The 22,772-nt window shown below is 36.7% G+C and overlaps 1 long non-coding RNA gene across 1 annotated transcript in view; it reads right to left on the reverse strand.

Annotated features, from left to right (window-relative positions):
- Window positions 1–2,777: 2,777 nt before the first annotated feature.
- Window positions 2,778–22,772, reverse strand: part of LOC147579954 (uncharacterized) — a 72,874-nt gene continuing 52,879 nt past the window's right edge. The window contains exon 3 of the long non-coding RNA XR_015251853.1: window positions 2,778–2,904. This is a non-coding gene — a long non-coding RNA (uncharacterized LOC147579954). The remainder of the gene's footprint in view (window positions 2,905–22,772) is intronic.

Raw genomic sequence — 22,772 nt, forward strand, 5'->3', positions numbered from 1 at the left:
CACATTTTCCATGAGTCACTTTGGCTCCAGTTTCAGTGACAATGCCCAGCTCTCTAAAACCTCATGTTTTAGGGGCACCTGGGTGGCTCAGTTGGTTAAGTGGTCAACTCTTGGTTTGGGCTCAGGTTATGATCTCAGGGCTCATGTGATTGAGCCCTGCATGTGGCTCTGCACTGACAGTGTGGAACCTGCTTGGGATTCTCTCTCTCCTCTCTCTCTCCTCCTCCCATGTGCATGCTCTCTCTCTCTGACAAATAAATAAATAAACATTTTTTTAAAAACACCTCATGTTTTGAACTTTCATAAGCATATCCTTCTAACAACTTCAAATTCATCTTTACAATAAACTCTTCTTGCTCCTATAAATAAGAGGAGTCTCTGATAAAAGCAATCAAATGTACTTGACTAAGAAATGTCTATCAGCATTTGGAATTCAAGAAAGCTGGATTTAGTATTGATTTCCTACTTATTTGCTTGTGAGTCTGGGAAAATAATGTAATGTCTTTCAGCCTCAGTTTTATCACCTGTAAAGTACTGTTATTTTTGGGAGGTATTGATGTAATACGTGTAAAGCACTTACCACAATATTTGGCATAAGCCAGATCCTCAGCGGGTGTTAGCTTCTTCCTCTAAGTGAGAAGAGAAAAAGATAAGATGACATCAGATGTCATCAAAGAAATGCAAATCAAACAACAATGAGATAGCATTACAAACCTTTTAAATTGGCCAAAATCCAGAACCCTGACAATGCCAAATGCTGGCAAGGATGTGGAGCGATAGAAACTCTCATTCATTGCTGGTAGGAATGCAAAATGGTACAGCCACTTTGGAAGACAGTTTGGCAGTTTCTTATAAAACTAGGCATACTCTTACCATATCATCCAGCAATCGTACTCTTTGGTATTTACCCAAGGGAGGTGAAAATTTATGTTTACTCAAAAACCTGCTCATGGATGTTTATAGCAGCTTTATTCACAATTGTCAAGACTTGGAAGCAACTGAGATATCCTTCAGTAAATGAATGAACAAATAAATTGTGGTGTATCCAGGCAGGGGAATATTACCTGGTGCTAAAAAGAACTGAGCTATCAAGTTAGGAAAAGATGAGGAGAAACCTTAAATGCATATTACTATGTGAAAGAAGCCTATCTTAAAAGGCTAAATACTATATGATTATGTGATATTGTGGAAAAGGCAAAACTATGAAGACAGAAAAAGATCAGTGGTTACAGGGTGTTGGGAATGGATGAATAAATGAAACACACAGAATTTTTAGGGCAGTGAAAATGCTCTGTATGATACTGAAGTGGTTGATGGATGTATTATATTTTTGTCCAAGAATGTACAACACCAAGAGTATATCAGCATGTAAACTATGAACTTTGAGTGATAATGATGAACCAATGTAGTTTCATCAATTGTAACAAATGTACCACTCTAGTGAGGAATGTTGATAATAGGGGAGGCTGTAGGAAATCTCTGTACCTTCCCCTCAATTTTGCTGTGAACCTGCAAACTTCCCTAGAAAAATAGTCTTAAAAAAAAAAGGTAAAGAGAACTCCAAGGATTATATTTCTAATATACTACATTTTAACTTTAAGCATTTCTGCTAAAATGACAAAAATTCCACTGGTTACAATTTAGTCATAGCATTTAATATGTATGAGATACTTGGAGGATCAGACTGAAAAAGACATGGCCATTGCCTTCATGGGCCTTTACCATCTAATAGGGTAGATATAAGATAAAAGTGATGGATGTTATATGAGAGGCAAAGTGTGTGGAAATGAGGAAGAGAATGGGTAATTTCCAACTGATGGGACAAAAGAAGTCTTCATGGATTAGAAGACGTTTGGCTTGAGCATTGAAGGATTAGTAAGATTCAGAACCGTCAGGAAAAGGTGAGAAAAAGTTAAGATGGGAGAAAAAGCATGGACACTGGGAAGCCTCAGGCAACTATCAGGATGACAGGTAAACTATTGGCCAGTGCTTCAAATGTGCGAGAAATCTGGGCCAGTATGTCAACGGAAAAACAAGAGCAAACATTTTTTTGTATCTTCCTGGAAGTAGTTTTTGTTGGTTTGTTTTCAAAATTAGGAGCCACACATGAGTTTTACATATTTCCCAAAGGGAGGAAACCAGAGACAGTTCCCTGAATTGTTCACCAGTGGTATGAAAGTGTGTGTGTTCTTCTTGTAAATAACTATAAAATTACACATTCAATTATTAGTTAAATTAATGAATGGCCATTTGTAGCCACACAAATGTAAACAGATTCAGTTATTTGACACTGGCCATTTTTGACTACTTGAGGTTAGCACATGGTTTATATACTGACAATGTGAGGACTTCCTTCTGCAAAACCACACACCAAGCAGCCAAATTGGCTATTGCCAATGACCACTAGATATCTCCTACTGGGGATTTTATTGGTTGGCCTCTAAGCAAATGCATTATTTGGGAGTAAAAATTAATTTAGACTCAGGAATTTTTTTGATGTACCCAGCTATCCTCTGTTAAGTAGTGCAGAAAGAAATTGAACAAATTTTCCCCAACCTTAGGAATTTAGAAATACAAAACACATAATATTAACATTCATGTGTATATCAACTTACTCAACAGGTGCAAGTGATGACCTAAGATCAAGAAATAACATGTGGATAAATTCTTACTAATGAAGTTTCTTTACTAAGTCCCTGTAGCGTTTCTCACCCCCCCCCCCCCCCCGCCCCAGGAAAGGGATAGCCCAGGGGTGTTTTATAGTCAGGTTTACTTCTAATCTGTAATTACTGCTATCCAGAAGAGAATCTTTTCTGATGAGAGATGGTGATGATGATGATGATGATGATGATGATGATGATGGTGGTGGTGATGATGGAGATGATGGCAATGATGATAAACAAACTGGAAAACAGGGATTTAACCATTATTCCCAAAACTGAATATAGTTTAGTGTTAAGATGTTTTGAGGCATAGGGAAGGCCTTTTCAATTAAGGTGCCTCTGGGGACTCATTAGCTGAGGTTCATTAGTTAAAACAGCTAACCAGAGTTGTCTGCACTGAGATGTGTTATGCTTCAATCTGTTCTTCACATCCTCCCACCTCACTTTGCTTAAACCAGCACTGTCTTGCATATTTCCTCTTAACTCTCTAAGTGTAAACTGTAACATACAGAAGAATGTAGACTATACAAATTTTTCTTACGCTCCTTCCTCATCATGAAGCTCTCCTCTCTTTAGCTAACTGTTTATCTTCTGTGAGAGTATTTCTTCCCTTTCCTTTATACTTTGACCATTTACATGTGCATCTCTAAACAATACTGCTGAGTCTACAATGATTTGAACTTTATAGAAATGGCATCACACTTGAAGTCTTCTCGTGTTTCTGGATGCTTGCACTCAACATTATTTTTTTGAACACTTTCATTTTGTGATAAGCAGATGTGGCTCATTCATTTCCATTGTGTTCACATACCAAAATAAATGATCTATCAGAGTTTGATGTTGGGTTGATAGCCCCAGTTTGGGGCTATTACCAGCAAATGCTGCTATGGATATTCTTGTCTGGAGACTCTGGTCTGTACTTACATTTCTCTGGAGGATATACCTAAGTGTGGGATTGTGAGGTCACAAAGTACACATGTTATATTCCACTCAATTAGATAATACCAAGCTATATTCCAAAGTGATTATACCAACAGACACTCCTATGAGCAGTGAATAAGAATTGTAGTTGCTCCATATCCTAGCCAACACTTGCTATTCTCAGACTTTTTCATTGCTGCAAATCTGATGGCTGTGTGGTGGTATTTCATCTGGGTGTTAGCATGCTTTTTCCCTGTAAGTAAGGAAGCTGAGCACCTTTTTCACATGTTTATTTGCCATTTGAATTTTTTCCTTTGTCATGTGCCCATTCAACTATTTTCTTTTTATTAGCTTGTCTCTTTTTCTTATGTCAGTTTATAGCAGTTCTTTATATATTCTGGACACTAATCCTTTGCTAGGCATATATGTTGAATGTAGCTTCTTGCACTGATTACTTACTTTTTTACTCTTTTAATGATGTCTTTTGGTGTACAGAAACTTTTTGTTTTAATGTAGTCAAATTTATTAATCTTTTCCTTTGTTATTTATATTCTTAATATATTCTTTGAGATATCCTTCCTCAATTCTTTAATAAAGAATATCTTTTCTATTAAAGAATTGAGGAAGGATATCTTAAATAATAAAGAATATACTATACTGATTATATTATAAAAAATTTTTGACCTTCTAATTGGTCTTAACCTATTTCAGTTCATTTTTTGTGTTTTTTGTGTTATTTCAGTTTTTTATTATCAGTATCCAATGATCTGAGCATAGGTTATTGAAGTCTCTCTGTATTAAATAATGTTGCTACTCCATTCATATCACCCTACATGATTTTTAAAAATTTGGAGCAGGTAGGGTTTTGCTTCCATCAGGTAATATTGCAGCTCTTTTATAGAAGACTGTCCTTGGACTACTGGAGACCATTCTGTCTATACACCCAGAGAGAATTGAAAGTGCCTAGAAATTTACATGGCCCCAGGATGGCCCTTAACTGGTGACTGAGAATGACAGAGTATGAGAGCCCAGATCCCTTGCCTTTTTGGGGACAATCCTAAGGTATAACTTATACCCTGTGTTCCCTTGTGAAGTCATGCCCATTCTTTTGGACACGAAACCTCATCTTAGTGTCTGCTTCTGGGAAACTAGACCTAAGAGACTGATTGTCCTTTTCTCACTGATATCCTGAGTGACTCATGTCTGATATCAAATTCCCACACATGGGTTACTCTATTTGAATGTTATCTATTCTGCACACAATGGTCAATGTATGTACCTTTGGAACAAAAATCACACTATCTTAAATTACAATAGATTTGTGAGAATTCTTAATATCTGGTAGAAAAAAATCTGGTAGAAAATTTCTTCATATTTTTTTTCTTTTCACATGTTTCAATTATTCTTAGCTTGTATAAACTTTAGAATCAACTTGAGATGTTAAAAATAAAACTAACATTTTCATTTTTGTCTATAAGTCAGTTTGGGAAAAACTGACATCTACATAATATTGACTCTTCTAATTCATAAACTTAGTGCAACTCTTCATGTATTTAAATCTTAATGATGTTCAAAAAAATTTTTTATAACTTTCTCCACAGAGGTCTTTCTACCTTTTGTTAGATTTGTTCCTTGCTACTGCGTATTTTTATATATTATAAAAGTGTTTTTGTTTTATTTATTGTTTCTTGTTTATATACATAAATAAATTGGGTTTTTATTAATTCCAAAAATATACCTTTAGACTTTGGGAGTATTTTCCCTGTACATGGTCATATCATTTATTAATCTTTTTTCAGTCAGCCTTGTCCCATGAGGCTATCAAAACTTCAGCTCAGTTCCACAGCTCTTTCCTTCAAATTGGTAAATTCTCTATTGGCCAAATCAGCCTTGGATACTGGGTTAATCTCTCTGGGTTCTCATTTCCTGCATACTTTGGCCTTGTAATTCATTACTGTCTTGTTAGCTTTTGGATTCTTTTTAAAACTTAAAATATATTTTATCTAACTTTTTAAGTTGTTCTCAATATCAGAGTTGATTGAGATAACCTAGGAGAATTTTACCTCCATTTTCAAAGACTTGCATTTCACAAATGCAATCATCTTTCTGGTGAAGACAGAACTACATACTGCAGGGTTGTAACGTCTGTCTCAGTACTGCAAGGAGGTCTCAGAAGGTAAGAAGCAGAGGTGAGGGAATCTGGTCTAGAGATACTGTGAAGATTGAGCCAACAAGACTTGCTGATGGTTGGTATAGAAACTATGTGATAGAATAATAAAAGTCAAGGAGGATGGCAAGGTTTGTGCTTGAGCAAGTGGAAACATAGAACTGCCATTGATGGAGATGGGGAACACTGAGGAAGGAGCAGATTTTAGAGGAGGAATCAAGAATTTGATTTTGAAGATGATAAATTTGGAGTGCCTATTAGACCCACAAGAAGAGCAAGAGGAGATGTTGAACAGGCAGTTGGTTCTGAGTCTGGAGTTCAGGAGAGAGGGTGAGACTAGGAGTATAAATTTGGGAACCATCAGCTTCTAGATGATATGTAAATCCACAAGACTGGGTGAGATTATCTAGACATAGAAGGAGTCCTAAGACTAATTCTAGGAGCACTTCAAAAGTTATAATTTATGGGAGGAGGAGGAGAAGGATCTCTCATATGACAGGAGATATCTCATAGGAAGAGCTAGGGAGGGTAATGGACTTTAATGCCAAATGGAAAAACAATCAACCACATCACCCTCAAGCAAATAGCCAGGCAGAAGCTAACAAAACATAAATTTTGGGGGGAGAATGGTCTATGAAATTTTCTTACTTGTTAATATGAAACAACAATGTACACAGGGTACTGAGGCCTTGATTACATGATTTATCTTCAGTGTATTTATACAGTTAAGTTAGATAATTACAAAAGGCATAAATTCTAGTTGATGCATTTTTTTATTCTTTGCTTCATTCTTATTTACTATGAAGATTTAGTCTTTGCTGTGGAAGATGGAGCTAGATTAGGATGAGTTTCTAACTGTTGTTGAGGTCATGATACTTAAAACATCATGCTAGGTCTAGAGTGCAGATGGACCAGATGGACCATTGTGTTCCTCCTCCCAGGTGATTTAACAGCATCAAAATTGCTAAAAATATCTCCCAGAGAGCCATCAGTTGCAAATTTTTCAACTGCTTTTGGAAGACTTGCAGAGCTCAAAGTAAAGGATTTATTGATTTTTGGTCACCTTCTGAAGTAAAAAGATTTGGTATTTCTTGCATCTCCCTTCTTAATATCATCTTTTAACATGACGACGACGATGACGACGGTGAAGAAGAAGAAGAAGAAGAAGAAGAAGAAGAAGAAGAAGAAGAAGAAGAAGAAGAAGAAGAAGGAGGAGGAGGAGGAGGAGGAGGAGGAGGAGGAGGAGGAGGAGGACGACGACGACGACGAGGAGGGGAGGGGAAGAGGGAGGGGGAGGGGGAGGAGGAGGAGAAGGAGGAGTTTGGGCAGTGTACAATAAATATGTAAAAAGGGTAAGATAATTAAGGTGGGAAGTGGGAAAATTTTTATGCTTCCAGGCAACACTGTGAAACCATACTAGTATTTATGTTCTTCAAACCGATTTTTGTAGTTACATACTGCAGCAATGTAAGCTGGGGTTGGTCCAGAGGCTTTTCACAGTAATAACTTTCATCTTGTAAAGGGTTTCCTTGTTGCCTGCTTACCCATTGCTGTCATCCGCTAAGCAGTGTGGTACAGTATAGAGGAAAACACCTGAGGCAGCATGTCAGACAGACATAGGGACCAGGAGAAATTGCCACTTCACTTTCACTTAGTGGTGGAGGTTGTTGGGAAATTTTAGAAGCTAGATGAATACTAGAAAGGAGGTATGCTGGTGAAATCGGGGGCGGGGGTGGTGGTGAGAGGCATGGGTGGGTACAGTAGTATGGTGACGTATGAGTGAAGGCTACAAGACAGGAGACAATAGGTCAAAGGGAACATGAGAAAAGATCGCTCTGCAAGTTGAAGGTGGCTTGGAGGACCAAAAGTACTTTTAAAAAATATGCAGGCTGATGATTAACGCTCACCGCATTTCACTAAAATTTTTACAGAGCTGTCCAAATGTTTCAACACCTGTTTCACATGAGGCAAAATCCTCTTGTAAACAACAGTGAGTCATTACCCAAGGCCTGTGAGAAAGGTGCTCTTGGGTATATGCACATTTTCTCTGGGTTCCCTTTGATGGACGGTGACTGAAAATATAGCATAACCTTCTTTGCCCCAGAAATGTGTGCTGAAAAAGGGAAAATTCTAGGGGAAAAAAAAAAAAAAAAACAGGACACGTATTATATACCTAAGCACATAAATAAATCCATCCCTTATGTATTTATGTAGGTGGAAAACATGATAATTACATTTCCAAATGGCTTTTGAAACCTCTGCAAATGTATACTTAAAAAGTCATAGCAATGAATGGAGACTGGATGGCTCATTAGTCATGAGATAAAGAGGTATCCCCTTTGGATCGCCTATTCCAAGAAGGGTGAGACCAGAAGCAATTTGACTGAATAGCGAAAACACATCCTTTGAGAATAGGTGAGATCACAAAACCCATATTGCCAGTTTTAGGATCATTATTCCTTTATTCACTCATTCAATCTATTATATGATAAGAACTGGAAATACTAAGAGAAAATAAAACCACTTGTTCTCAAGGATGCCATTATATAGGGAAAGAAAGAAGGTGAAGCTAAATTATAGCACAATGTCATAAAATCTCTGATGGAAATGTGTAGGTAACTATGGAAGTACAGAGAGAGAGAATATAAACTGGGATAATAATAATGTCTAATATTTTAATAGCTGTAAATGATTTGGACAAAGAATAGCTCAATTGAAGTCATGCTAGATGGCTCATCTATTTAATCAAAATGACAACTTAGCTAAAAGAATATTTCCTAGTTTAAAAAATAGTGATAAAGGGGGCACCTGGGTGGTTTAGTTGGTGAGGTGTCCAACTTCAGCTCAGGTCATGATTTCACAGTTCGTGGGTTTGAGCCCTGCATAGGGCTCCACACTGATAACGTGGACCCTGCTTAGGATTCTCTCTCTCTCTTTCTCTCTTTCTCTCTCTCCCTCTGTCTCTGCCCCTCCCCCACTTGTGCTCCCTAAATAAATAAATAAATAAATAAATAAATAAACTTTTAAAAATCTTAAAAAAAATAGTGATAAGGGGTGCTTGTTGGCTAAGTGTCTGACTTCAGCTCAGGTCATAATCTCATGGTACATGAATTTAAGCCTCACCAGGCTCACTGCAGTCAAGGCAGAGGCTGCTTGGGATTCTCGCTGTCTCTTCTTTCTCTGCCCCTCCCCCACTCAAGCTTTCTCTCTTTCTCTCTCTCTCTCTCTCAAAATAAATAAACTTCAGAAAATTAAAAAAAATAGTGGCAATGCTGTACTAAGGAGTCATTTTGCAATCCTTTATGAATTTTTAATATTTTTGCCCATTTTCAGGGATACTTATTATACCTTCTAAGTTTCTTTTCCTTTCCTTTTTTTTTTTTTTTTTAAGATTTTATTTTTAAGTAATCTTTATACCCAACATGGGGCTCGAACTCACAACCCCAAGATCAAGAGTTGCATATGCTCTTCCAACTGAGCCAGTCAGGCACCCCCTACTTTCTAATTTCTTAATCATTTAGCCAACTGCCCTGAAAAGTTAGCTTCTATGTCGTTCTTTTTCACAGTATCATCTCTCATGCCTATTGCTGTACCTGACACATGGGTAGGTTTCCAATACAGATTAGTAAATAAGTGAATGAATTATTTCAGTGTACACAATTCATAACTTTTCAAACACGGACTACCTTAGTGTGGAAGTTCATGTCCTCCAACACAGCTGTCCTTGGCACACATCCTTCACTTCCATCTGACATATTTGTGATGCAGCACTTTTGGAATCTTTGTAAGATACCCCAGAAGTTCAGTTCCAAGCCCAAACAACCCATTTTCAGGACGTTAAATCATCCGATGTTTCTATTAATCCTATGACTATGACATGCCCTGCACAATACTGTTTTTTAAAGAGATCTCTTGAAATGGTATGTTTATGATAATATCAACTGTCTCCAGGAAAGGGAACTGGGTGTTCGGAGGACAAGACTGGAAGGGAGGGGTGTTTCTGTTTGTGTTTGGTTTGGTTTTTTTTATTCTTTACTCTTCTGAATAGTTTGAATGTTGTACCATGTGATTCTATTCTTTTTAAAATTAATGATTTTTTTTAAAAAACCTGTGTGTAAGCATTGTGAACTTTTGCTAAATTTGTCTTTTTTTTTTTTAGGGAATTTCCATCAGATAACCCATCTATGCATTAGATGCTAGACTTGATTGAGATCATTTTAAGCTAATGTATCTCTCTTAAATAGTATTCTTTTGTTTAAAATAAAATAATGATCGTATAAGAGGTTTTGAAGAGATTTGAGTGTAATACAACTTCCTCCTTCCAGAGTCATAATTTGGAGGGAAATTCAAGTTATATTTGACCATATGGTATATAAAATACCTATTTACCAATGTGTGGCCAATGCAGATTAATCATTAATCATAACACATGCAAATACCCTGATTTGGCCATCGAAAGAGTTGAACCAGACCATAAAATGCATTTACCATTGTAATAATAGGAACAGTCAGATAGTATGGACAACTGATTGGTTTTCAATCAATTCTCTAGCTCTTTAGGACAAACTGATGAACATTCCAAAGAACACAGTTTCAAATGTCATTTTTTACTGCTTTGATTGTATACCATAGCTCAGATATTCAAAATCAGTATGGAACAGAGATATTTAAAAGGCTATGGAAGCTTTATTAAGCCATATTTTCTCTTTTAACAGTGATTTCTCCTTCCTAAAACTATTTTAGGATCTAGCTAATGAATTAGATGACTTATTGCAACTTTAAGATTTTCCTAGTTCATCAAGAAGTGACAAAATGCGCAATGACAGCTGTGATCCCAGCTCAATAAGACATTCTCCTCAGACTGTATGCTCTCTGTTTCCTTGGCTTTTCCCCTTATAATTCATATAGAGAGTGTGATAGTAGTGATGTACCAGCTTCTTAATCAGATTTTGCTCTCAGGACTGGACAAAGTATGTGATGCCCTTTTTTGGTTTGAAAGTGAATGGTATTCAGGTACAGTTGCCTATTGATAGAGAAAGCCTTAGTTACAAAAGAATGACTGTGTCCAATTACTGCCTCAAATAAAGAAAAATAGAGAGCAAATGAAAAGTCACCTTAAAATGTGATTCAGACAAAGAATAATAAACAGTGTCATTATCCTCCTTTTAAGGAAATACACAAATGTGTTCAATATGCTTTTATTAGCACAATATAGTTTCAGATTTCAGATATACTTTCTAGTGTTATGGGGCAAATGCCAAACTCTCAATGAATTTATCCCCAAGAATCATATTTTTGTGTGTTTTTACTCCACTGTGTCCTCAGAAAACATCAACAGATTTCAAACCCCACTAATCCAATGGAAAATTGCTCAGGGCAAAGCCATTACTGAAGCTCTCAAGGAGGCAAAGCTCACTAGCTCATTGCCAAAGCTCCCTCTTCTTTGTTTATCTTAGAGTAGCAGCTGTCCCAACAGGCACGCCATTCTACACATGGGAAGGAAGTGGCGACTGTGGTTCCAATATTTCCAAACTACCACTGAGGGATTTATAAACACCCTCACGCATATGGTACCATATACTGATTCTTAAAAATGCAACTTAAATCTGATGCAGTAGAATATTTGAAATTTTATTTATTAGTAATGCTAGTGTACAAGGATGGTTTACTATCTACACATATAGGTTTGGCTGTGGGGGTGTTGAACTTGGAAAATTGGAAAAATAAGTAAGCCCAGAGTGACTGGGGTGGGAGAGAGAAAATAACATTAGAAGAGCCTTAGATGTCATGTTAAAGACTTTCAATTTTATCTCAAGACAACCGAGAGCCTAAGGGACAGATTTAGGTTTTAGGATTTCCCAGGATTCCATGAGGAGAGTCACTCAACAATGCTTCCAGGCACTGAATTGACTTGGTTAGTGTTGGTAAGTCCTCAGCCCTCACTACTGGCTAAATTTGCATCTCACCTAAGCTGACTACTGATGAACTGAGTGAAAAGTAAAAAGAGATATCCAGGGGCGCCTGGGTGGCTGTCAGTTAAGCGTCAGGACTTGGCTCAGGTCCTGACGGTGTGTGAGTTTAGGCTCTGCGTGGGGCTGTGCACTGACAGCTCAGAGCCTGGATCCTGCTTCAGATTCAGTGTCTCCCTCTCTCTCTGCCCCTCCCCAACTCACATTCTGTTTCTCTCCCTCTCTCAAAAATAAACATTAAAAAAAAAATAATAAAAAAATAAAAAGAGATATTCTTACCATCTTACCCACGTTATAGATGCCCTATAGATGCCAACACTAGACAAGCCTGTTAGTGCTTTCATTTTAATTTATTATTTTTGTAGTTAGTAAACTGTGTAGTTAAACTGTGTAGTAAACTGTGTAGTTAAACAAACTGTGCTGCAAACTGACTATAGAAAATCTCTGTTGAAAAGACTTCCCTGATTTAAAGAACAAAATTTCATATGGGCTGGATTTAAGTCTCAAGAGGCTAGAGTTCTATGACATGCACTTTGTTGCAGTGTATTTCACAGAAAGTGTCTAATGATTCATTGAAATTACACATTTTTTTGTAGAATTTTATGTATGATATAGCAACTCTCTAGCATAAAAATTGCCTTGGGGGAGCCTAGGTGGCTCATTTGGTTGAGTGTCCAGCTCTTGATTTCAGCTCAGGTCATGATCTCAAGGTCATGGGATCAGACCCCACATCAGTCTCTATGCTGAGCATGCTTGAGATTCTCTCTTTCTCTCTCTGTCCCTCTGCCCCTCTCCCCTGCTCATGCTTTCTCTTTCTCTCTCTCTCTCTCACAAAAAAATTGCCTTGATGAGAAATTTAAAGTAGTTTGAAATAATTCATTCTGAGGAAGGAGTCTAGTTGGGCTTGTTAACTGAATAGCCAATACCCCACTAAAAGGAAAATGAAATAAAGTCAAAATACTAGCCACATAGCATGTGAGATTTAAAATATACCATAGAATTTTATTTATTTTTTTATGTCTTTAAGTTTAAAAATGTTTTTAGCTTTATGGAGGTGTAATTGACATATAAAATTGTAATATATTTAAAGTGTATAACATGATGATTTGATATACATGTACATGGAGAAAAGATTCCCACCATTAAGTTCACTCATACATGTACCACCTCACATACTTAACTATTGTGTGTGTGAGAATACTTAAGTTCTTCTTAGAAAATTTCAAGGGCACCTGGGTGGCTCAGTCAATTAAGCATCCGACTCTTGGTTTCAGCCTAGTTCACATCTCACGGTTTGTGAGTTCGAGCCCCCCATTGGGCTCTGTGCTGATGGCATGGAGCCTGCTTGGGATTCTCTCTCTCCCTCTGTCTCTGCCCTCCCCAGCTCACACACTCTCTCTCTCATCTCTCTCATAACAAATAAATAAACTTAAAAAAAAAAAAGAAAATGTTAACTATACAATATAGTATTATCAACTATAGCTACAACGTTATATATTAGATCTTCTAATTTTATTCATTTCATAACAAAGTTTGTAGCCTTTAACTAGCCTCTCTCTATATCCTTCCCTTCCCAGCCCCTGGCAACCATCATTCAACTCGGCTTCTACGAATTCAACTTTTTTCTGTTTTTTAGATTCTACACTTAAGTGATACCATGCAGGATTTGTCTTTCTCTGGCTTGACTTACGCCATATGCCCTCCATGTTCTTCCATGTTGTTGCAAATGGCAGGATTTTCTTCATATATATATATTCTATATATATATTATATATGTTATAATTTTCTTTATCCATTCATCCATCGATTGACATTTAAGGTATTTTCATACCTTGCCTTTGTGAAATACACTGTAACGAACATGGGAGTGCAGATATCTCTTTGACAGAGTGATTTCATTTCCTTTGGATATATATCCAGAAGAAAGATTGCTGGATCATATGGTCATTTTAGTTTTAATTTCTTGAGGAAGCTCTACACTGCTCTCCATGGTGAGAGCTGTACTAGTTTATAATACACCAACAGTGTATGAGTGTTCCCTTTCTCCACATCCTCACCAACATTTGTTAATATCTTGTCTTTTTGACAATAGATATCCTAGCTGGTGTAAGGCAATATCTCATTGTGGTTTTGATTTGCATTTCCCTGGTGATGAGTGATGTTGAGAACCTTTCCCTGTACCTGTTGGCCATCTGCATGTCTTCTTTGAAAAATGGCTATTCAAGTCATTTGTCCAGTTTTTAATTGGGTTATTTATTTTTATTTTTTCTTTGTCATTGAGTTATATAGATTCCTTGTATGTTTTGGATATTAGCCCCTTATCAGATTATGTGTTCTGCACATATTTGCTCCGTTCCATAGGTTGCCTTTTCATTTTGTTGATGGTTTCCTTTCCTGTGTGGAAAGTTTTTAGTTTGATGCAGTCGTTGTTTACTTTTGCTTTTGTTGCCTTTGCTTGTGGTGTCAAATCCAAAAAATCATTGCTAAGACCAACGTGAGGGAGCCTACCTCTACATTTTCTAGAAGTTTTATAGCTCCACATCTTATGTTCAAGTCTTTGATTCATTATGAATTGATTTTTGTGTATGGTGTAAGATAGGTGTCCACTTTCACTCTTTTGCATGTGGATATCCAATTTTCCCGACACCATTTATTGAAAAGACTATCACTTTCTGTATTGTATACTCTTAGCTCCTTTGTAAAAATTTAAGTAACCATATATACATGGGTTTATTTCAGGGCTCTCTACTCTGTTCCACTGATCTATGCATCTGTTTTTATGCCAATACCATAGTGTTTTGATCACTATAGCTTTGTAATATTGTTTGAAATCAGGAAATGTAATGCCTCCAGCTTTGTTCTTCTTTCTCAGAATTTCTTTGACTATTTATTTTGTGATTCCATATGACTTTGGGATTGTTATTTCTATTTCTGTGAAAAATGCCATTAGAATTTTGATAGGGATTGCATTCAATCTATAGATAGATCACTTTGGGTGGTATAGCCATTTTAACAATATTCATTCTCAATGAAATTGGAATATATCATACGGTTTTTAATTCTTTATTTTCTTGTTTGATTTTCAATTATAAATATATCACCCACATAGCATAGACAAGTCATCTTCTTCCCCCACAAAAATATTCCCCTACCTATTGTACAATTTGCAATGACACACTAGTTTCCAATAGAAAAAATTAGAATCAACAGTGGGATCAAATATAAGGTTCTAAACTGGTTGGGAAGATTTCTATAGACTAATATATTTTTTATTTTTTATTTTATTTTCTATTTAAAAAAATTTTTTTTCAACATTTATTCATTTTTGAAAGGCAGAGAGAGACAGAATGCAAATGGGGGAGGGAAAGAGAGAGAGAGGGAAACACAGAAACAGAAGCAGGCTCCAGGCTCTGAGCTGTCAGCACAGAGCCCAACGTGGGGCTTGAACTTACAGACCGCAAGATCATGACCTGAGCTGAAGTCGGCCACCCAACCGACTGAGCCACTCAGGCATCCCTAAACTAATATATTTTTTATTAAGGCATAACTTCTATACAGTAAAAACTCACCCTTTCTAGTGTATAGTTCATAAAGTTATGTTACCACCAGAATAAAAATATCAAGGAATTGCCTCACCCCCCAAAGTCCCTTAAGTACTGTTTAGTCAACTGCACCTTCTGCTCCAGACCCTACCAATTCTTACCTATTTTCTTACCATATAGCTCTGAATGCCTTATAAATGGAATGACAGAATGTATAACCTCTGAGCTTGGCTCCATTCACTTAGCATAATGCCTTTATGATTCACCAATGTCATTGCACATATCAGTAGTTCATCTATTTTTGTTACTGAGTAATGATCCTTTGTATTAGATGTACCACAGGATATTTGTCTATCACTCATGTGAAAGATGTCTGTGTTGTGTATAGTTTGGGGAAATAATGAATAAAGATTCTATAAACATTTGTGTACAAATAAGGATGTTTAAGTGTTAGAAAGGGTCCACACAATCCTCAGTCATCTGTCCATGCAGATAGCCACCAAGGTATTCTTTACCTCAACTGGTCTTTTGCCATTTGTCCATTCAGGCTATATCCTCCTGGGTCTAATAATTCTCTTTGTAAATCTACTGCCACTCTTGGGAAGCTGGTCAACATTCTTTCTTTTTTTCTGAATTATTTACCTGCAGTTTCTAAACAAATTTCTTAGAATATGTGACATTAGGACTTGCAGTATATTTCTATTAAATTATGATAAAATCACAGATATAATTATCTATTAAGCTAAATTTTACAGTAATTTGACTATACATCTGTAGAGATTTACCAATTATATTTTTACTAACAAGCATTGTCTTCCATAGAAGTTTAACAATATTTTCAGTGCAGACATTAAATTATTGGAATTTTGAAGTCAATGCCATTTCCCCCCAAGTAACAATAATCATTGACTTCTATATTAAAGTATTCTGAGTTTCTTAGATTAAGGACTACTTTATTATTCTTTTTCTTCCAAATTTTTATTTAAACTCTAGTTAGTTAGCATATAGTGAAATACTGGTTTCAGGAGTAGAATTTAGTGATTCATCTCTTACATATAACACCCAGTGCTCATCATAACAAGTGCCCTCCTTAATACCCATCACCCATCTAGCCCATCACCCACCTACCTCCTTCCATCAATCCTCAGTTTGTTCTCTATCACTAAAGGTCTCTTGTGGTTTGTTTCCATTTCTTCTCTTTTTATCTTCCTTTCCATGTGTTCATCTGTTTTGTTTCCTAAACTCCACATATGAGTGAAATCATATGGTATTTGTCTTTCTCTGACTGACTTATTTCACTTAGCATAGTATGCTCTAGCTCCATCCACATTGTTGGAAATGGCAAGATTTCATTTTTGATGGCTGAGTAATATTCCATTGTGTGTGCATGCATGTGTGTGTGTGTGTGTGTGTATCACATCTTCTTTATACATTTATCAGTTGATGAAAACTGGGGTCTTTACATAGTTTGGCTAACTGGTCAACATTCTGATGCTTCTGGATCACAGTAAAAACTCTACCTATGCATTAAGGTTGCTGGCCATTTGTTCTCTGCATTTAAACATTTTTTTCATGTTTATTTATTTTTGAGAGAGAGACAAGAGTGCAAGTGGGGGAGGGGCAGAGAGAGGGGGTGGGGAGAGGGAGAGAGAATCTGAAGCAGGCTCCAGGCTCTGAGCTGTCAGCACAGAGCCCAATGCTGGCTCAAACCCATAAATCATGAGATCATGATTTGAGCTGAATTTGGATGCTGAACCGACTGAGCCACCCAGGCACCCCTCTTCTCTGTGTTTTAAATGTCTATCTCTCGTTTCCTCCAGGAAATGAGGTTCAAGTTCTCTCCTTTTGGATTTCATGAACCTGTTTATGGACTTTTACCACCCCCTCAGGGCTTAATAGCAAGATACAGGCTCTACACTATAGTATCTTCATTTTCATTGCTTTCTCTCTATTTCTCTTCTCTTTAGCAAGCACATACCCCTATGTAGGTGTGCAAGTGTGTCTGTATGAGTGTGTATGCGTGCATAAACTTCACCCTATGTTTTCTCCCAAATCATCTATGTAGTGACTCATTTTGTTTTTCCCTAAAAGCTTAAGCAACTGAAAGATAGAAGCCAGAAAAAACAACAACTTTGTTTTCCATATCCATTCTCCAAGTCAATAAACACAGAAGAGTCTGGTTTTTTTTTAATTTAAATAATGGGAAATTCTTTTTGTTTAATATTTATTTATGTATTTATTTATTTGAGAGAGAAAGAGAGAGAGAGAGAGAGAGAGAATGAGCAGGAAAGGGGCAGAGAGAGAGAGAGAGAGAGAGAGAGAGAGAGAGAATCCCAAGCAGGCTCCACACTGTCAGCACAGAGCCCAATGCAGGGCTTGAACCTATGAACCGTGAGATCGTGACCTGAGCCAAAATCAAGTGTCTGGATGCTTAGCTGAATGAGCCACCTATGTGCCCCAAGAGTCTAACTGTTTTATGTGGGGGGAATAGCAAAGGAAAAAATAAAATGTTGGAAAAACTAATATTTAAAATATACTATGTTACTATAGTACCTTGCATTTTTTTTTCCTGCCTTGACTGATTTCTTCCCTTCTCTACAACTCACTAGTTACGTGACCTTAGGCGAGTTACTTAACCTCTCTCCACCTGAGTTTCCACATCTAAAAAATGGGTATAGTAGCAGTGAATTGTTACAAGGAATAAATGCAAAAAATATGTAAAGTGCTTAGGACACTGTCTGGCACCTGGTACTATTAAGTATTAGTATAATTACTATCATTCATAAAACAATTATGCAGCGGAAATGGAAGAAGGAAGCTGTATATTTCTACCTGTGGTAAAACTCCCAATTTGAGTTCTGGAAAGAAACACTGGACGTCTCCTAGCCCAGCTGCAGCATTAACAAAGCATTAAGTAAAAGTCAGAGGACTGACTTGCTGAAGAGAAGCTTATTGCTAATGGAGGACTAGAGTCCAGCTCTCTTGATTCCTGGAGAATATCATGTATATACACAAGTGTTCTCTGAGGAGAGAAAGCACACTTAAATGCTACCAACTTTCCACATCACGAAGGGCAGACACTAATTCAGATTGCTCCTAACTAAAGCATTAGCCATCTTGGTAACAAGCAGGCTAGTCAGTCAGGGGCGCTAGTAAGTGGCCAGTTTCCTACCATCTTGGGGTGTCAGTGGGTTGCTAAGCATTCTGCCTCAGATGCGGAGAGAGTGATAATATTTTTCTGTGTGTCCTTGACCATGGCACTCACCCCCTCTGGTTCTTAACTTTCTCTACTGTACACCACAGGAGTTGAACCAAGTAGTGTCTCTCCAGTTATATCCTGCATAGTACCTGCTTCAGAACCAACGTTTGCATCTCTGGGATGAGGCCTGGGACCAAATTCCCTGAATGATTCTTAAGCACTTGGTGGTTTGGGAGTGACTGGCCCAGAGGATTTCTAAATCTCTAACATGCTTCAGTTCTAAATTAAATTCCCAGACCTCACACTCTACTTGGAGCTTAGTCCGAGTAGTGTTGCCCTCATATCACTTTATGATACAACATAAAATACACACTTCTTTCTCTCACATTGTATTCAAAATATCTTTTTCCTCTGAATATCTCTGACCTCCCCAGTCATCATTGAATCCAAATTTTTCTATGTGAATGCAGAAATATCCCCTGTTAGGATAAGTCACTGCATTGATTCTCTAATTTTTGAGATTCACCAGAACATTTCTATAACATCATCTTTGGGGGTCACAAATATAGAGACTGTGTCACAGGTCACATGTGTTCCAATGAGGTATTTCTGATATTTCCAGTAATGTATCCCTGTGGACAGGCCTCTTGGATGTGCTTGGCACATCCCCCATGAGGCTCCAATGGTGGTGAAACCCCTAAGCTTCAGGCATTCCAGAATGTAAAAAGCCACCTTTACATTTAGTCAGTTTTAGCCTGCAAATATGACCAATATTTTCTGACACAAGCTTTCTTCTCATGAGGGCAAAGGATGAGCTGATTTTTGTTTTTGTTTAAATGTTGAGCTGGAATCTGAAGACAGGGCACTGTGTACCTGAACACACCTGAATGTCCAGAAACTTGCCCTGAGACTTCATTTCAATGCCAAGTGGCAGGGACCTTGGTTCCAGTCTCTAGAAAAACCAAGGTATAACTGATTATGTAATAATATTGGAAAGCAGATATTTGACTTGAGATCATTGACTTAGACCTTAATATCATTCCTTTGGAAAAATAAAAATAAAGCAGTTGCTGCAAATGAGGAATTGTTGCTTATAAGAAATGACTAGTGTGCTCTTCAGTGCAGATATATGTTTTTATAGAGGCTTTCTTTGAATGGGCATGAATTGGTTTGCTTTTAGAGTGTACTGAAGATATTATTTTAGGAATCATCTTTAATCACATTCCCTTTGTCAAATGGTGCATGACAACCTACTAACTTGCTATTGTATCAATTATGTCTTGATCCTTACATTTTTCCTGTGATCCAAAACTAGAAATAATTTCTAATTTGTTGACCATTATTTGGGACTACAATCTCTTTAATGTTAGAATTATTGCTGTAAAGATTCATTTGACTGACTACACTTTGTTACCCAGTTGCTGACTTTATAGAACATTGTCCTTGTTTAAGAATAATCTTTGATATGAATTGCTTACAGAATCTACAAACTGTCTAAAGGAATAGACACCACACTTACCTACATTCATTTAAGTGTATAGATATCTCCAGAACTATGACATCTTGGGCTATTATAAAATTATCCATGATTTTTAAACTTAAAGAATCATTTTCTACAATTAGAAAAGAATTTTCCTTTGGTCTTTCCTTCTCTGTGTGTATTTACAATAGTATTATTTGGTCAGGGGAAAGGGACATACTGAATGGAGAGTCCAAAGATATCTCAAAGCAAGTCCTGGTAAGCTGGTCCCACTTAGGTTCCTGGAAGACATCAGGTGTTTTCTTCATATGTGTTGATACAAATTAAGAACAATTCCTAAGAATTAGGAATTGTAATTATTCCTTTTTTGTTTTTAATAAGACTTAAAAAAGAAGCCTAGCCAAAAATATGAAGAGTGGCAAACATAAGTACTATCATGGGACATGTGTTTTTGTTTTTGTTTTTGTTTTTGTTTTGCCAAGGAGCCTAGGTGAGATTTTCTTTATATTTGGTTAATCACCTTAAGTTGGCTATTCATTGCACAAAGCCATTAATTACTTCAAAATACCCAATTTGCCTTTTTTCCACTCTAAAATTTATGATCATATAATTAATGAGCCTCTTAATTCTATGTTATGCATTGACTTATTCAGCAATGAAACATGACACAGTGTTAGGATTAGATTGTTGGGTTCTTTCCAATAACTGAAACACTAGATTCCTAGAAAATTTGCTGTAGCATGTCCAAGCCAATTCAAGATTAGATGGCTCAACATGCAAATTACCCATCTGTGTAATGTGCAACTATAGTTAAATCTTATCTCCTTCAACATCAGCAACTTCCCACTTCTTTTCTATTCATTCAGCCAGTTGTAAGGGAGGTATCACGGAAAAGGGCTCTTAAAAAAAAAAAAAAAACTCTGGAACAAATTTACCATGGAAAGTAGTTTTAGAAGCTTGTTATTCATTTTCCCTTTTAAAAGAATGAACTCAGACATTTCCACCTTACCTTATGTGCCTATGTGTGGGTTGAAGCAATTAACATTTTCAGCTCTAGACTTCAAAATGATTAGCCACGCAAGCATCCTCATCACACGAATGCCCTAAAAGTACCACTTGAGGAGGATCATAGTAAACTATCATGTTGCCTATTAAATGCTTTGAAATACGTGGAGAAGGGGTTAGAGATAGATAAGCAAATCATATCTTCTAAATTCTTTTTATTCATTAATTGCTTGCCCAAGAAGTCTGCAATTTTACGTCTATAACTTCTTTGCAATTGCCAACGCTCTTTCAAAGAGTTTTGGAATGTTTATGTAAAGATATTCTCTTACCACTCAACCCATATTGCAGAAGAAAACTACATACTGAAGTTTTTAAGAATTTATAAAAGGAAAATGGAACCTGTTTTATATGTACATCTTATATACTTACATGCACATCTAACTTTAAGATACATTTCTGAAGGATTCATGGATATTTGAAGCTCTTCAAGAGAATTCAGAATAAGAATGTAGCCAAAAATGAAAAGATTTATATATGTGTCTGCTTAAAAATAAAAACTCTTGTATGTCAGGCAATATGTGAACCAAATTAAACAGCAGATAAGAAACTATATTTGGATGCCTGGAAAAAAAATATTTGAATGCTATGTGTCAAACCCTACAGATATAATATATCTGTAGTATATTACCCTACAGATATAGTATAGTATATATACTATACTATACAGTATATATACTATACAGTATACAGTATATATACTATACTATATAGTATAGTATAATACCCTACAGATATAAAGGGCTCTTAGCAATCAATTGGAGAAAGATGAATACTCCCAATGAAACAATAAGGAAATGAAAAGACAATTCTCAAATTCTAGTAGACGTAAAAAGTATGTTATAGGAACACAGACAAAACTGTGGAAGCCCGAACTCTCATAGGAAGATGGCTTATTTTGTGTTGTTGAGTTATATTGAGGGCTAAGAAAAGGTGACTTGGAGCATCAGGGAAATAGAAACCTACAGAGAGAAGTAGGTCCTTTTCTTTGGGGTTCTTGTAAGTCTTTTATCCAGCATGTTCCTATATTTTGTTTTGTTTTTAAAATATAGATTTCAGCCCCATGCATTGAAAATATCATCTTTCATTAACTTTTTTTGGTATCTTCATCAAAACCCAATTGACTTGCTAGCCATCTACATGGATAGATAACTGAGGATTGTATGGACCCTCTCTAATGTTTAAGATCCTTACCTGGCTATAACTTGGGGATAATCAAGTGAAACCCTGTACTAGTCGAAACTGGGTCTCTGTCACCTTGGTAGAATTTAGGTCCAAGATAAAAAACAATAAAATTTTATTATCTGCATACTTGAGTTTGTGAAATGATATTTGTACCCAATAATGTAGAAATAATTCCAACTTTTGAGAGAGAGCAACTAGCTTTGGGATGTGGTATGGTTTTGTTTTTGCATTTGTATACTTCTATCATTTAAAAATTTTTTTTAATGTTTATTTATTTTTGAGAGAGAGAGAGAGAGAGACAGCATGAGTGGGGGAGGAGCAGGGAGAGGGAGACACAGAAGCCGAAATGGGCTCTGGGCTGTCAGCTCGATGCGGGGCTTGAGCTCATGAACTGAGAGATCATGACCTGAGCCGAAGTTGGATGCTTAACTGACTGAACCACCCAGGCACCCCTATACTTCTCTCATTTTGAAAAAAGGAAAATATACCTGTAAGTCTCTGTCATATATACATAGAATAATCAGAGATCTATTATATACTACCAGTGACACTGAGCATTAAATAATAGCAGTTGTATCTGTGGA

This window comes from Puma concolor, chromosome B3 (assembly GCF_028749965.1).
Source record: "Puma concolor isolate L17-30 chromosome B3, mPumCon1.1.hap2, whole genome shotgun sequence".
Taxonomy (NCBI): domain Eukaryota; kingdom Metazoa; phylum Chordata; class Mammalia; order Carnivora; family Felidae; genus Puma; species Puma concolor.